This window comes from Protopterus annectens, chromosome 2.part2, assembly GCF_019279795.1.
Source record: "Protopterus annectens isolate FY-2018-M chromosome 2.part2, PAN1.0, whole genome shotgun sequence".
Lineage (NCBI taxonomy): Eukaryota > Metazoa > Chordata > Ceratodontiformes > Protopteridae > Protopterus > Protopterus annectens.
Window position 1 is genome coordinate 1,100,100,851 of NC_056730.1, and position 17,590 is coordinate 1,100,118,440.

Genomic DNA, 17,590 nt, shown 5'->3' on the forward strand with positions numbered 1-17,590 from the left:
TTTTGGTGGCCCCCTGATGTATGTTACTACATCTGCCACTGTACAAAGTAGTAGGAAAGCCTTATAACCGGAGCACCACATAAACACCTCAGATACAAGGTGTCTATAGTACATGGCGGCATCTGCCCATATCACAGCATATTGTGCAATTGTATAGCAAATAATAGCATGAGGCAGCCATTAGCACCATTCTCCATACAGGGAAATCAACCATACCCTCTCCATCAACAATGACAATACAGAAGACATAGCTACCCTATTCAACAAATATTTTACAGAAATTGTACTTGCCTTGTCTAATCTTCAGCACTCCTCACCTTCCGCTGAACTACACAAGACAATCTTCAATAAAGACTCCTTTACTTTCCAGCCAGCCTCCATCAACAACATAAAAAAAAACTACTTAAAAAACTAAAGCCAACTACCATAGCTGCAGACAAACTTCCAGCAGAATTTCTGCAAATTACTGCTGACTCAATAGCCTATCCTGTAACCATCCTTATCAATGGACCCCCGTCTGAAAATAAAGTCTCTGAAATCTGGAAACTCTCCCACATAATGCCTCTACACAAAGGTAGTAATTCTACAGAACTGAGTAATTATTGTCCTATAGCAATACTACCCCCTCTATCCAAGGTCCTAGAAAGATGTGTTCATAAACAAATTATGGATCACTTACCCACACACAAACTCTTATTAAACACCCAGCATGGCTTTCGCCCGTCCCATAGCACCACTACTGCCTTAATGTCCTTCACCAATACAGTAAACCACTGCAGAAACAATGGGAAATTTGTTTTGGCTGTCTTTCTTGACCTTTCCAAGGTCTTCGACATGGTCACACATAGTAAACTTATACAAATCCTTTCTGATAATATCAGTCATCATCTATCACTTGATTCCAAAGCTATTTATCAGGTTGCCGGCAGGCTGTCCAGTGGAAGAACAACCTGTCCCCTCTTCTTCCAGTGACAATAGGAGTTCCTCAAGGCTCCATTCTAGGACTCCTCCTCTTCTCACATTTTAGCGTCTCAATTCCTCCTCTTCTCACATTTTAGCGTCTCCATTCCTCCTCTTCTCACATTTTAGCGTCTCCATTCCTCCTCTTCTCACATTTTAGTGTCTCCATTCCTCCTCTTCTCACATTTTAGCATCTCCATTCCTCCTCTTCTTACATTTTAGCGTCTCCATTCCTCCTCTTCTCACATTTTAGCGTCTCCATTCCTCCTCTTCTCACATTTTAGCGTCTCCATTCCTCCTCTTCTCACGTTTAGCGTCTCCATTCCTCCTCTTCTCACAATTTAGCGTCTCCATTCCTCCTCTTCTCACATTTTAGTGTCTCCATTCCTCCTCTTCTCACGTTTTAGCGTCTCCATTCCTCCTCTTCTCACATTTTAGCGTCTCCATTCCTCCTCTTCTCACATTTTAGTGTCTCCATTCCTCCTCTTCTCACATTTTAGCGTCTCCATTCCTCCTCTTCTCACATTTTAGTGTCTCCATTCCTCCTCTTCTCACGTTTTAGCGTCTCCATTCCTCCTCTTCTCACATTTTAGCGTCTCCATTCCTCCTCTTCTCACATTTTAGTGTCTCCATTCCTCCTCTTCTCACATTTTAGCGTCTCCATTCCTCCTATTCTCACATTTTAGTGTCTCCATTCCTCCTCTTCTCACGTTTTAGCGTCTCCATTCCTCCTCTTCTCACATTTTAGCATCTCCATTCCTCCTCTTCTCACATTTTAGCGTCTCCATTCCTCCTCTTCTCACATTTTAGCGTCTCCATTCCTCCTCTTCTCACGTTTTAGCATCTCCATTCCTCCTCTTCTCACGTTTTAGCGTCTCCATTCCTCCTCTTCTCACGTTTTAGCGTCTCCATTCCTCCTCTTCTCACATTTTAGCGTCTCCATTCCTCCTCTTCTCACATTTTAGTGTCTCCATTCCTCCTCTTCTCACATTTTAGCATCTCCATTCCTCCTCTTCTCACATTTTAGTGTCTCCATTCCTCCTCTTCTCATGTTTTAGCGTCTCCATTCCTCCTCTTCTCACATTTTAGCATCTCCATTCCTCCTCTTCTCACATTTTAGCGTCTCCATTCCTCCTCTTCTCACATTTTAGCGTCTCCATTCCTCCTCTTCTCATGTTTTAGCATCTTCATTCCTCCTCTTCTCACGTTTTAGCGTCTCCATTCCTCCTTTTCTCACATTTTAGCATCTCCATTCCTCCTCTTCTCATTCATCCATTGTCCAATATGCAGATGACTCTACCTTATTCTCTGCTGCCTCCTCTCTTCAGGAACTCCATGCAATCACGCAGAAACAATGGGAAATTTGTTTTGGCTGTCTTTCTTGACCTTTCCAAGGTCTTCGACATGGTCACACATAGTAAACTTATACAAATCCTTTCTGATAATATCAGTCATCATCTATCACTTGATTCCAAAGCTATTTATCAGGTTGCCAGCAGGCTGTCCAGTGGAAGAACAACCTGTCCCCTCTTCTTCCAGTGACAATAGGAGTTCCTCAAGACTCCATTCTAGGACTCCTCCTCTTCTCACATTTTAGCGTCTCCATTCCTCCTCTTCTCACATTTTAGCGTCTCCATTCCTCCTCTTCTCACATTTTAGCATCTCCATTCCTCCTCTTCTCACGTTTTAGCGTCTCCATTCCTCCTCTTCTCACATTTTAGCATCTCCATTCCTCCTCTTCTCACATTTTAGCGTCTCCATTCCTCCTCTTCTCACATTTTAGCATCTCCATGCTTCCTCTTCTCATGTTTTAGCATCTTCATTCCTCCTCTTCTCACGTTTTAGCGTCTCCATTCCTCCTCTTCTCACGTTTTAGCGTCTCCATTCCTCCTCTTCTCATTCATCCATTGTCCAATATGCAGACGACTCTACCTTATTCTCTGCTGCCTCCTCTCTTCAGGAACTCCATGCAATCACGGAGAAACAATGGGAAATTTGTTTTGGCTGTCTTTCTTGACCTTTCCAAGGTCTTCGACATGGTCACACATAGTAAACTTATACAAATCCTTTCTGATAATATCAGTCATCATCTATCACTTGATTCCAAAGCTATTTATCAGGTTGCCAGCAGGCTGTCCAGTGGAAGAACAACCTGTCCCCTCTTCTTCCAGTGACAATAGGAGTTCCTCAAGGCTCCATTCTAGGACTCCTCCTCTTCTCACATTTTAGCGTCTCCATTCCTCCTCTTCTCACATTTTAGCGTCTCCATTCCTCCTCTTCTCACATTTTAGCATCTCCATTCCTCCTCTTCTCACATTTTAGCATCTCCATTCCTCCTCTTCTCACGTTTTAGCATCTCCATTCCTCCTCTCACGTTTTAGCGTCTCCATTCCTCCTCTTCTCACGTTTTAGCATCTCCATTCCTCCTCTTCTCACATTTTAGTGTCTCCATTCCTCCTCTTCTCATTCATCCATTGTCCAATATGCAGACGACTCTACCTTATTCTCTGCTGCCTCCTCTCTTCAGGAACTCCATGCAATCACGCAGGTGTCCTTTCTCTCAGTAGAAAAATGGCTCACTAACTCAAGGCTAATTCTTAACACTAATAAAACAAAACTTCTACTGTTTAACCCAACAAGATCCACCGCAGCTAGCTACTCCTTCAATATTATGTCCAAAAACAAAACCATCATTTCTTCTGTTACTCACACTAAACTCCTAGGGGTAGAAATCGACTGGAATATGCAATATGACATCCATATCTCCCAGAACATAAAGAAAGTTCATAAGAAATTGGGTCTTCTATACAGAAATAAACAATTCCTGATTAAACAGACCAAATCCACTATTGCACATACCCATCTCATAGCTACACTCCTATATGCCTCCCCAATACTCACAAACTTGACAAAAACAAAAATGGCCAAACTCGGCTCCTGCTACAATAAAATAGCCAGGTTTTCCACAAACTCTCATTTCAGGACACATCATTGTTCAGCTTTTAAACAGCTCACTTGGCTTAAACTACCCCAGCTCCTTCTCTATAACCAATTGACCTTTGCCCACAAAATCTTTACCAGCCTGACAAAACCACTGACCTCCAAAATGTGATACTTCCACAATCAAATAATAGAACACTCCACTCTAGTAATAGATTACTATTACAGGTAACTAAAGCCAACAACTCAGCTGGTGAGTCTCTCTTCTCCAGCTTCATACTTAAGAAATGGAGCACCATGCCCCACTATATAATATTCCAATCGTCCTTAACAAAATTTAAACATATGCTAAAAACTCATATGGCAAACACTTGGCTATGTTCCTGTTCCAGCCCTGGTTAATTAATTCCCAATATCTAAGGCCTTTAACCCACTCATACCAGTTATATTAACCAAGCTAATTACCTCCGTAATCTGTGAGTCTAATTCTCAGCTACCTGCACCCTCTGTAATATTATATACCAACATGACTATGGACTTCAGTGTATAGTAACTCTCAGACCTAGGTCATTTATGTAACACCACAATAGGTCTTGTATGACACTCACTACTGTTATGTCTAGGATGCTATTAGGTCACCTCAGACTACCAATTACCTACCTTATAATTCACATTTTTGTATATATTGTATCCAGTACCGATCATCAACTGTAACTCCTGTCATACTTTTATGTATCACAATATTGTATATGGTATGTTATAAATTGTCTTATTTGTCTTGCTTAATTTTATATTTTAACTTTTTCTGTTTTGCTTAATTTGACATTCAAAAGTTTTTTTCAAACTGTAATGTAACTTGTATTTATAAACTGCATTTTGTATCTTGTACTTATTTGTGGAGTTTTTCTCCCGGGCCTCTGCTGAAAAGTGACCCGTGTCCAGTCGGACTTTTTCAGGTAAAAAAATGTTAAATAAATAAATAAATATCCCCCCCCCACCAATAACACTGTGTAGCATCAGTATAACTGCATATTACACAATGACGCGTCATTGTTATTCAAAAATGAACATGCTGATTGGACATTCCAACCAGCATGCCTGCTGTAAATTGAGCATATAAGAATAGAAAAAACACCAAAACACAAAAATAAAAAATAATAAAGGGTACACCACACTGAGAATAGAAAAAAGCCCAGGTGCTAAACTATCGTTCAGAGACCAGACTTTTCTAATGGAGTGTGCTACGGAGGGACAGTGCAAGCAGAAGAAAAAACAGGTATATTCTTAGAAATAAAGAAATGTAACTGATTTTCATACTATTTCAGCACTATCACTCCTTAAATCTCGGCAGAATGTCATACCTCTCAACTGTCCGGATCTTCGGAGAATTTATTTCTCATAGTTTTGCTCTTCTCCATATAAAATTGTTTTCTTGCAATGCAGTGGGGTTGAAGTCATTAAATAATGAGCAAAAAGGCAGGTCATCCCCACAATCCAGGAAGGCATTGCTCAAGTGAGTCTGTAATGCAATACAACAGCACTGATGTACTGTGCAAGACAGAGAACGTAACTCCCATACAAATTTCAAATACATCAAAACACACGGAAGAATGAGAAACAATGAGAAGGAACACTATGGTGCCATTATACAAAGACATTATACAAGAAAGGTAAGCAATTTCTTTTTTAAATAATGTCATGTTATAATAGCAATAATCCAATCGTTGGTTATTGCTTAGTTGTAATCGTCTATGCTCCTTCAGCAGGCCATCTGCATCCTGATTTTTTGCTTCTTTCCAAACAGTGCATTCGATCTTTATGTGAGTCTGCGGTAGTCATACTCTCAGTTGTCATTGCTGGACATTCATAGCAGTGTGGATTGGGTCTCTTTCCCTCTTTAGGTAAATATGCATGCTTCTGTAATATATGAACAGTACATTTGTTGAGTGCAAATATTATATCTGCATACATCAAAATGGTCATAAGGATGATGGCTTGTCAACCACAGCATATGTTGTTTAATCAAAGCAGGTGTAGCTTTACAGTTTTAGAGTACCACATGTGGTACCAATGTCTGTGGACGACAGGTGCTATAGTGATCCTTTACATTCTAACGCTGTGTTTCTGGAACTTCTCAGACGGTTGTATGTTCATTATTGCTGCACTGAATTGTGTGCAAATTTGCACATTCCACCTGCTCCAGTCCCGAGTTCATCATCATCAGCCCACTTTTTCCCATTTTGTTCATGGGGTCATGGTATCATGTTAATTGTCCAAGAAAACCAAGAAAGGCTAGCACACTATCTTAGTGGAACAATTTTATTATACATTCACATACCAGTTTCAGCTGTATATTGTGTTAATTGTCACCATCTCTCTCGATTCTATGCCACATTCCTGCCTTCTTTGACACTCATGCCTGACTGTCGCAGATCTTCTCTCAAAAAATCCATCCATGTCTTTGTTGGATGTCTTTGTTTCCTCTTACCTTCTTCCTGTCTGTCCAAAATCTTCTTCACCAGATTGTTTTCTGCTCTTCTGTACATGTGTCCGAACCACTGTAATCTGTTCTCTTTGACCTTTTCTGCAATTGGAGCTGCCTTCACTTCTGCTCTTATGTCCTCATTTCTTTATCTGTCCCACAGTGTGTATCCTACCACCCTTCTCAGGTACTTCATTTCCATGACCTCTAACTTCCTCATCTATTCTGCCTTTACTGCCCAGGTTTGTGTACCTTTCAGTACTACTGGTTACACCACTGTCTTGTACACCTTACTTTTAAGATTCTTTGGTATTCTTCTAGCATAGACTACACCTGAGACTCTAAGCCAGTTGGTTGCAATCCCTCTGATTCTAGCTTTCACCTCTTCATTCAGACTTCCCTTCTCCTCAGCCACCTTCCCAGATACTTGAAACTATTAACCTATTCCACTATCTTCCCTTCAATCTCAATTCACATCTGATTTCCCCAATTTGCTGCATTACCACTGTCTAATCTGTGCTTAGTTTCATCCCATGTGCCTTCAGTTTTGCATTCCATTCCCCTATCCTTTGCTGAAGTTCTTGCTCAGAGTCTACCTGTGATGCCACATCATCTGCATAAAGCAACTTTGTTGATCTGGCCCCTCCGACCTGTTTACTAATGTAGTCCATCACCAGTATGAACAGCAGTGGGCTCAGAGATGAACCCTCGTACACACCCACTCCCACTGGGAACCCCTCATATGCATCTCATTGCATAGCTGGTTCTTCCTAAGGTACTTGCTCCATTGCATGTTCAAGCAGCTTGGAGCTGTTGCAGTTCATCTGAGCATTTTAATTGTGCTGGGAGGACAAATAAGGATAATTCCTTGTGCATACGCACCTATCTGCCATTAGCATGGTTCTCAGCAGATTATGTATGGATGCTACAAAGTGATATCATCTGTACCATGTGCCTTTCCACTACCTGCATCTGATCCATCTGTCTACCGGGCATGTTCAACCATCCATCTATAAGTGACATTGAGTTGGCCATGATCATTATGAACTTTTTTGTCTTTGTTGGTTGCGTCATATATGCATATCCTGTTGTGTTGGACCATATCTCTCAACCTTTAAGTTCATGAAATTAGGACAAAGACGGAAATAATGGGGGATCAAAACACCAAAATCAGGGACAGATTTTAATTATTACGCTAATAAACTTAGAAATTTGCTAAAATGAAAAATATGAATCTACATGCATTTTCTGAAAGATATGAAGTGTGAAATTCAAATGGGGGTCGTTATTTAGTGACTTCAGTGAGGGTGGCCACAGTGGTGCAGCGGTTAGTGTTGTCACCTCACAGCAAGAGGTTCTCCGGTTCGATTCTCGGCTGAGGTGCCTTCTGTACGGAGTCTAGATGTCCTCTCTGTGGTCACGTGGGTTTCCTCCGGGTGCTCTGGTTTCCTCCCACATCCCAAAAGACATGCTGTAGGTGGATTGGATACTTTAAATTGGCCCTAGGCGTGAGTGTGTGTGCCTTCTGTAGAAGGTTGGGTGCCGGGCTGCCAACTCAACACTGTAAAACTCCACTGCCAAACATGAGCGGACAGGTGATCCGCTGTGGCGACCCCTAACCGGGAAAAGCCAAAAAGGAGAAGAAGATTTAGTGACTTCAGTCTTTAATGATTTGCCAGAAAACCACATATTTTTGAGAAACGCACTAACAGTATGAGGAAAAATCTGAACATTCTGTGAAAATCTGGTTAGTTGAAAGGTATGTGACATCTTTAGCTACATTTTCCATGCTCCTCAGATGTATGAAATCAGTGGTCTTGCCTAGCCCCAGAATGTGGTCATCAGTGACAAATCTCTTTCTCCCCATGCAATATGGAGTGGTGAACAAAAGCAAAACCAGATGAACATATGCAGCTTCCTGCTTTATATTTGTTTTCTGTTTTAAACGTTTGTCTTTGCTGAGTCTATTAAAGGAAAAAGAGGTTAATTACTTTATTGTTTGGAAAGCAAGTAAATAGGGGATTGTCGATGCTGAAAACTGTGGTGTCTGTTATCTCAATTATCTCTGTTCATTTTAACATTGATACATTCCGCAGTGGTGCAGCGGTAGCATTGTTGCCTCACAGCAAGAGATTCTCCCATTCGATTCTCGGCTTGGGTTGGGAGTGCTTTCTGTGTGGAGTCTGCATGTCCTCCCTGCGGTCGAGTGGGCGTTCGAAAGACATGCCTTGAATGGGCGTGCCTTTGTTGAAGGTTGGGCATCGGGCTGGCAACTCAACACCATAAAAACCAACTGCCAATCATTAGCGGACCGGAGTTCTGCTGTGGCGACCCCTAACCGGGAAAAGCCGAAAGACAAACAACAATTAGATGGGACACTTCCTTGCCTGTTTAGGTTCACAGTTTTTCTGGTTCAAAGTGTTGTTGAGTTAATGAGAGTGAATGAGAGATGCCTACCTTCATTCCCAAAGTTTGGAAGACTTTATTGAAAGTACCCTAGAACCCAAGATGTCAAACAATATTATGCAGAAATCACCTGCTCTATTGATGCTAGACATGGGTCCCAGCAGAATGTAACCCCAAAGACATTATTCTGAGCAATCGAGCAGACACCCATACAAAGGCTGAGTTTCTTGGGGGGAACAGCATTGTGAACTATACAAGAAACCGTATTATAGTAGTTAAACATTTGAGCAGGATGAAAACAATGCAGCTGGGCAAATAGAAGCTCATTTTGTAAAGAAAGTGAAGAAATTTGTCCTGTGTCATGAAAGTTTTTATGTTTGATGCTACCATTTAACAAAAGTTTTTGTATACATTCTTTACCTCTATGTAAGCCAAGTGTCATGCCCCCCTCCCATGTTTCTTAAGTCCATTCATTCTCCTGTGTTGGGTATCCCCAGCAGAGGGTAAGAGATAATGAAAAAGGCCATCATCCAGGCAGCCAGTGAGGCTGTTTGTGCCATTGCCAGCACTGCAGTAATTAAGGGCATTTCTATTACACTTTTCCGTGGTACTTCACATGAGTACCTGCAACATGACTGGGCATCCTGTGCCCCATTCGTGTGCCACTGCACAAGCTCACATGTGAACCCAGGTGATCCAGATCAAAGTCAGGGCTTTGTCCCTTGATACAACAGATTCAGAATACGTAAGACAGATTCTGAGTGAAAAGTCATAAATTATTCGACTCTGCTATTACATCCATAGTAGCTTGCATTATCACTATTTTAATAGTTAAATCATAGCATTGCTGCTCTAGAAGAAATAAATTACAAGATATCATTGCTGTTATAAATAGTTGTATAGAAGACACGGCTGAAAAAGCCCTTACACATCTAGCTAGTTAATGAATAAGTAAAATAACATACTCAAATGAATTTCTTCTACAGATACAGTATTTAAAATGCTGTATATGTTTGTAAAACACACCTGACTCATTCTGATTACATTCAAGTAGAGGTACAATCCATTTTTCCTAAACAAGTGTCAGAGTACTACATGAAATAAACCACATCAAATAGTTAAGAAGCCAGAAAAGCAGGTTATGTGGCACTACGTTAGTGTCTTAGAATGCCTTTCATAATGTCCATTATGCTTACAAAAATGACACTCTTATAACAGTAGACACACACACACACACGCACACACACACACACACACACACACACACACACACACACACACACACACTTGCAGAATCTTTTATACTGTATGGAGATAAAACTCAAAATGCACAAGCAATTATTTGGAATATATTTATGCATGACAAAATGACATTTCCAAGAAAAACAATCTACTTTCAAATTTGCATAATATATACTGTTGCTAAGGAACAGCTGGGGGGGGGGGGCTTTCTGATTTAAGTGCTACCCAGCAATAAAAATGTTGACCTTTTATAATTCAGCATGATGAGTATAGTATCTTCACAAAATCTTTAAAATATATCCTAGAAATATATCCTAGCTCCATTAATCATGCCATCCTAACATCTAAATATAGCCTACAAAATATTTATAAATAGCATTCTGTATTTTACAGGGTCATAAATCATAAATAAGAAAAAAAGTCTTGACAGTTTATGAACTGCACATTTTTTAACTTTTCTGAAAATTTAATTAAAAATGAACACATTATTCACAGCCCAATGAGAGTGTGTAATCTGAATATAATAATATTTAAACAAATTGCTACTAAATAAGCTATAGGTAACAGTTTTTATTTTTGATAATCACTTATGTAAGGTGGTGGTTCGGCGGTAGCATTGTCGCCTCACAGTAAGACACTGTCCGGTTCGATTCTCAGCTAGAGCATCTTCTGCGTGGAAACATGCGTGAATGGGCGTACCTTCGTTGAAGGTTGTGCGTCAGGGCTGGTAACTCAGCACGTAAAAATCAACTACCAATCATTAGCAGACAGGAGTTCTGCTGTGGCGACCCCTAACCGGGAAAAGCCGAAAGACACAACAACTTATGTACAGCATAAAATAGTATGTCTGTTTCCTGGAATAATTATGGCACTATAGATGACACCACAGTGACATTTTAGATGGCATATATTAACAGCTTGGTACAGACAAGTATAAAATAAAACACACTGCATTGGGAACATAAATATTTTAGTGTAACAGCAATGGCATGGAGAAAGGAAGATAATTTAAGATAAACAAGCATATGATTGCCCATAGGAAAAATTGGAGTGCTTCCACTTAAGTGCTAAATAGAACAGTAAAGCCACAAAAGAAAGGGAATAGTGAAAAAGGCATCCTGAGCTGGAAAAATGAGAGATTAACAGTCTGTAAAGACAGACCTGTTATCACACACACACACACACACACACACACACACACACACACACACATATATATATATATATATATATATATATGATAAAGATTAGATATAGATACAGACACACACACACACGCGCACGCACACACACACACACACACACATATATATATATATATATATATATATATATATATATATATATATATGTAATATGTTATATCATATATGTGATGCCCCACAACTGGCCCAGTAATCAAGGAGCCTCAATCCTCACCACTGACAATAGTGGGGGATGTACATTGGGAGGATGACAAGTTACACACACAGTATTTCCAGATTCAGCTCTCTGCATCAAGTGCAGTTTCCCTTAAGAACACACACAGACCACAGTCAGTCCAGGGCTGGTTTCTCCCTTTTTCTCTAGATCACCAATAAGACTCCCCACTGGCACAACTATAGGGTTGGGATCTCAACTGAGTTGCCAAGCCAAAACCTCCAGCACGCTCTTTGTCCAACAAGTGCTTCGTGTCCCTGCCCAAGTAGCTGACACACATACTCTTTGAGGTTTGATTTACACACATACACACACACACACACACACACACACACACACACACACACACACACACACACACACACACCTAGGAAAGGCTTGTGTAGGCTTACTCGCTATGCCCCCTTCTGCCCAGACTATAATATAGTTCCACCGCCACTAATCATTCCTTATTAGCTACTTTAAGGCTCTTAACAAAGGGTGTCCAACCTTACTATGTAATATTAATATTAATATAAATGGTAATTTGACCAAGAGCAAGGCTATTAGGTGTGGCCCACAGTGTCACCAAATGAATATGCAAGTGCTGTTAGAACTTAAATATGTCTCACAAATATTAGCCACAATGAAAGATTGAAATATATTTAATAACAAATAATAAACGCACAAGAAAATATCCAGTATACAATCACAGTAACATCAGAGTTCAATATCACAGGAAATATTTAAAACAACATTGCAGGGCAGTCTCAGATAAATAAAGAAAAACATCTAAATTAAGCTTTGCTGTATTCCTGACTATGTCTAGAGAATTACTATATCCTAGTTAACTTACTTACAGAGCAAGCAAGGCAGATGTGCTGAATGAGTCTTCCAGCTGATATTGTCAGGTCAAAGAAAAACACAGAATACTCATTCTCTCTGCTGATTCTAATTCCATTTGTTTTTCCTGCCGCAGTCTCTCTGCTAATTCTATTTCCAAACATTTGGCCTCCAATTCAAGTCTCTCGCATTGCAATCATCTCTGCTTAAGTCAGGTTGTCATGCCCCAGTCCTTTGGCCTGGCACATGTCAGCCAACTGGCTCCTTGTCAGTTTGCCATACTTCTCTGCTGACATCTTTGTCTGGTCTCCCTGGCTAACGAAACTAACAACAAAAATAAAACTATTGTGATATGAAACTCAGAATGTTTACTATGTGGCTGATTGAGAGAACAAACACCTTCCTTACTGACCACTGTTTACAGGCTACAGGAGTTCAATATCCACACCACTGAATCCTAATATGTGGACATGTAGACAGACCAGGACAATGTTTAAGCAGTACATTAGTGGGAATTTGAGTGCCATTAGATGTAAAATGATGGATAATGCCTTACAGAGACAGTCCTTCAAACAAAATACTGCTAAGTTTGTCTTTATGAGCATTGATGACACTTTAAATGAAATGTCTCAGTTGCTTAACACTAAAGAAGGAAGACTGATCATTTTGCTTGGTGGTTTATTTCTACCTGGTTTAAACAACCCATACTAAGCATGATTCTGCCTATTTTATTTATACAAAAGCAAAAAAACTCCAGCAGGCAGCCAAATGAACCCCCACAAGCAAAAGTCAGTCCAATGAAAGAAAAAGCTAAGAGTCTGACCAATAACACTAATAATGTGTAAGAAAGTGTTATTAAAGTGTTTATGATCAGACTCCTAGCTTTTTCTTTCATTGTTTAATTTATACACTATGTATATAAATATTTATTAAGTGTTTTTACATGGCTGTTTAATGATGTGATTATTTAATTGATGTATTAACTGGTATTTAAGCTGATCATGCAATTCTGATGGTATGCAGAACAGCATGGTGGTTATGGATGAAACTGGTCCTTGTTTTTTGCTGCCTCAAATAAACTTAACATTTCACTAATGCTGGTGTGTTTTTTGCATTGAAATACAACTTGATCACATCCACAGATTTCCTGTGTTTTCTTGCTGTCACAATCATAGAGCTGTATCAAGTGAATCTAATAGGACCTACCTTGCAGTGAATCCATAATGGAATTCAACAAATAAACTATTTTACCCTAGAAAGTACATCTCATTCAGTTCTATTAATGTTATTTTTCTATCATTGCGAAGTTAAACGTACCAGCCTATAGTTATCTTGGTTGACCTTTTCTCTGCATTTTATGCAGGGGTACTACAGTTGCTTTCAATTCCACAGGACTATACCTCCTTAATAACCCAGTCAGCGTACCTTAATAGCTTCTTTTCTGTACCCTAGGGCCATCATTTCTTATCATATAATACTTCCGTCTGTTGTTGTGTTGTGTCTTTCGGCTTTTCCTGGTTAGGGGTCGCCACAGCAGAACTCCGGTCCGCTAATGATTGGCAGTAGATTTTTACGTGCCGAGTTGCCAGCTCTGATGCACAACCTTCAACGAAGGTACGCCCATTCACGCATGTCTCCACACAGAAGACGCTCTAGCTGAGAATCAAACAGGACAACGTCTTACTGTGAGGCGACAACGCTACCGTGGTTTTGCCAAAAACTCAAGTAGCTGTTCCTAAGATATGTGAATAAAGGTTAAATATATCAGGCAGAAACTGTCTCTGAATTATTAGTATAAGTATGTATCCTATCAGTTGTTGAATTGTACATGTTAGTAGTTTGGCCTTCATTGCAAAGTTGTGCTTTAGCTTTTTTTTTTTTTTTGGATGGGTACTACTGTCTACTCATGTTCCCATTCTAACAGTTAAAATGTGCATCAAATCTAGTAAGGCAGTGGATTTCTTTGATCCGTGGCACCAGTTTGTTCAGCAAGTTCATTTGGGTTTTGAGTTTTAGACTGTAAATTATATTGCCCCATTATTTCAGTTTGCAAATAGGGTGCTGCTACACTCCTAACCCCTCAATTCTTAAATTAGGTGACTGAGAGGATAGCGTGAACCCCATCTTCATGTTAACTGAAAATACAATTTCTGGAAGAGACATAACTTCAGTAATTATGTTCTTAAATCAAATAAATGCAGATGTTACATCTACTTAATTTATTATAAGAATGGCCATACTTGATATCCTATATAGTTCGGGTCTACTTCACCTGACCTAAAACTCATTTGACTGGCTCCCATTTCATCGACATTTAAGGCATAGACTTGTTGTGGGTTTTCCTTCACCTGTGACTTGGCTGTGATAAAAAGAATTACTGTAACTTACAGTGCTGACTGTTAAAATTCAAATAGTCATGTAGAAAGTAGTGTAGTGTTTCTAAATGTGGGTATGTCTATTCACATTTTTATGGTAAATATCTAAAGTAATTTGCTGTATCTTTTGTGCATTCCTAGCAGTAGTGGTAGCGTGTAGAATACTGTAAGGCAAGTTAAAGGTATATGCCCTTTTCCCCACTGTAGTGCGATCCTGGCGTTAGTATATATAATTAGGGGAGGTGTGGGGGCGCAGCCCCCCACCTAGTTTGGTTGTACACTGTCCTGTTTCTGTTAAGAGGGTAAGTAAGTAGTTTTTAAGTTCTGGAATGGATTAGTTATTGGTGTTCTAAGAGTGCTTGTCTATGGTTTATGATTTAGTTTGATGAAATTCAGCACTGTAAGCTGTCTGTGAAATGGGAGTCAGTCAAATGAGTTGTCAGTCAAATGAAATTTAGGTCAATTGGGTGTTGGTCAAATGAGTATTAGGTCAAATGAAGTAGACCCATATAGTTCATGTGCTTTCTTCCACAGTACACTTAGTTCTGTCTCCATATTTTCATCCCTCCATCAACCTGCCTCACCCTCTTTTCTGCTTCTTTTGTGAACATGAAACTAAATATTAATTTAGAATGTTTCTTATTTCGTGGCCTTCTTTTACTTTGCTCTTCCTAATTTAATTCATTAGCTTTTCTCTTCGCCTTCTTCCTTTCTGATACATGCTTAAAAAGACCTTCTGCTGTGTTCTGATATGTGAGGACAACAGTTTTATTCCCCACAACCTCTTTTGCCTTCTTTGGTTCTGCAATGAAATGTTAAGGCTACAGCTGGTTGACATAAACTGACCGAGGTTTCAGTTACAAATAAAACCTCCTTTTAGGGGGCTGGGGTAAGCCCCCCCCCCCCCACATATCATGTATGTGGGTTACTTTTTTCCAGTGCCGTCTTCCTTAAATATACTAACTCAACAGTTGTGTAATCATGGAGAAATTAAGTTCAAAACGTTTGAATGATTGCCCGCACAATAGTAACCAAGTGTGCCATCGATAGTTTAAAATGAGAAACAGGAATTGATGACGTGAAGCTTGTGTAACTCCATCAAGTGAATTAAAACCTTGTCTAGTTTACACTCAAAAGGTTAGGAAAATCACCTGCTTGATATATTTCCCTGCCCTCTCTCTCCTCTGCATGTACCTCTCTCAGTCATCCTGCACATTGTTCCTCCTTTCCCTGAATCTCCTTTGTTTTTCTCACAGTTTTCCTCACTTTCTTAATAAGCACGACAAATGTAATTTGTCATTGTGCCTTGATAGCCTTTCTTTTGATAGCTATCTAGTTTCCCTTTTCATGTTTTCCAAAACTGCTTTACATCTTTGCTCAAGTCTTTGTTTACAACCCCCTCACTTTCTTTGAAAACAGTTTGCCCTATAATCTCACAGACTGGCCTTTGTAGCTGGTTGTTGCACCTTCTGCATTATTCTAACAATAGTGTGTATGTGGTTGTAAGGTAGAAAACTCTGCTCTATAGATGCTTTACCTCATTCTCTGTACAGATCATGAGACAGGAGCCGTCCTTTCTTGGTTATTTATGATACTTATTTTTGTTTGAACCCTTTCAGGCTATATGATCACTCTGTTCTATCTGCCTACTTTGAATGAACAAAACTCAAAAAACATGAAGAAGGTGCTTACAAGAGCAAAGCTCCAACTAAATATCACCAGAAAAGCACCTCAAAGCCCAAAACAAGTGGTACACACACAAATAGTTTAATATTCCACACGAATACACAGCAACCACAATGCACTGTACAAGGTGCTTTTCTGGCGCTACTTTGAATGAAGCTGTACTCCAGTCTATAACAGTGCATGTCTTTCCATAATAGCCACTCTATTCCTTCCTTTCTGCCATTTAATTCACTCAAGCATATAATGATATTTACTATACTTCCAGTCCTTCTGTAGCTCCTTATAGCATCCAGACCCTTTTTGGACCTGGCTTCTTTAACCAAGTGACTTACCAGCTAATAATAGCTAGTATTGGAAAGTGCAAAGTGTTATTAACAAAATGATTAATAAACTAATTTGTCACTTATTATCTGTGTTTTCATATTTATGCTTATATTTTTATAACTGTGAGGTTTACAATTTACTGAGAAGTATGGTGTGAAATGCCATGGGGGAGACAGGAAAGTCTGTTGCCAATGTCCATTTATTTCACACTGTACCTGAGATGTTGCTATTTCCATCCATACAGCCATCCCCAACCCCTTTTCCCACTTTTGCACATGGGGTAGGGGTGATACTTCAGCAGTGACAATTACCTCGAGCCAAGGTTTACACTGCTGGGTGGCTAGCCCTGCCATGGTAGTTCACTCTCACCTACAGCCAATTTAGAGTGTCCAGTCTACCTATTGCATGTGTTTGGAATGTGGGAGGAAACCGGAGCACCCAGAAGAAATCAACGTGACCACAGGGAGGACATGCCGACTCCACACAGAAGGCACCCCAGTCGAGAATTGAACCAGCGATCCTCTTGCTGTGAGGTGACAATGCTAATCGTTGCACCACTGCAGCCACATATGAGACGTTCCGAATTGTTTGGTAGTAATTATAAAAATAAACAATATTTCCATATGAACTTAATGTTTCAGAAACTATGTGACTTATAAACTGTTGCATGGCATCCGATAAAACCTTAGATGTTCTTGAAGAAAACTGTCTTTGATATTTGCTCTGTAACTTGCAAATTTTTAGAGATATTGATTGTTATTGGATACAATGTTATATGAAAAGCGCAGTCCAGACCTGACACCACTGTAAGTATTCAGCTGCTGTACCAGCTTTATCTTTTATCCAACCGGTGGATACATTGTTATAAGAAAAGCGCAGTCCAGGTCTGAACTGTCTGCAAACACAAACAGCTAAAGTTAACTTTGTGTGTGTG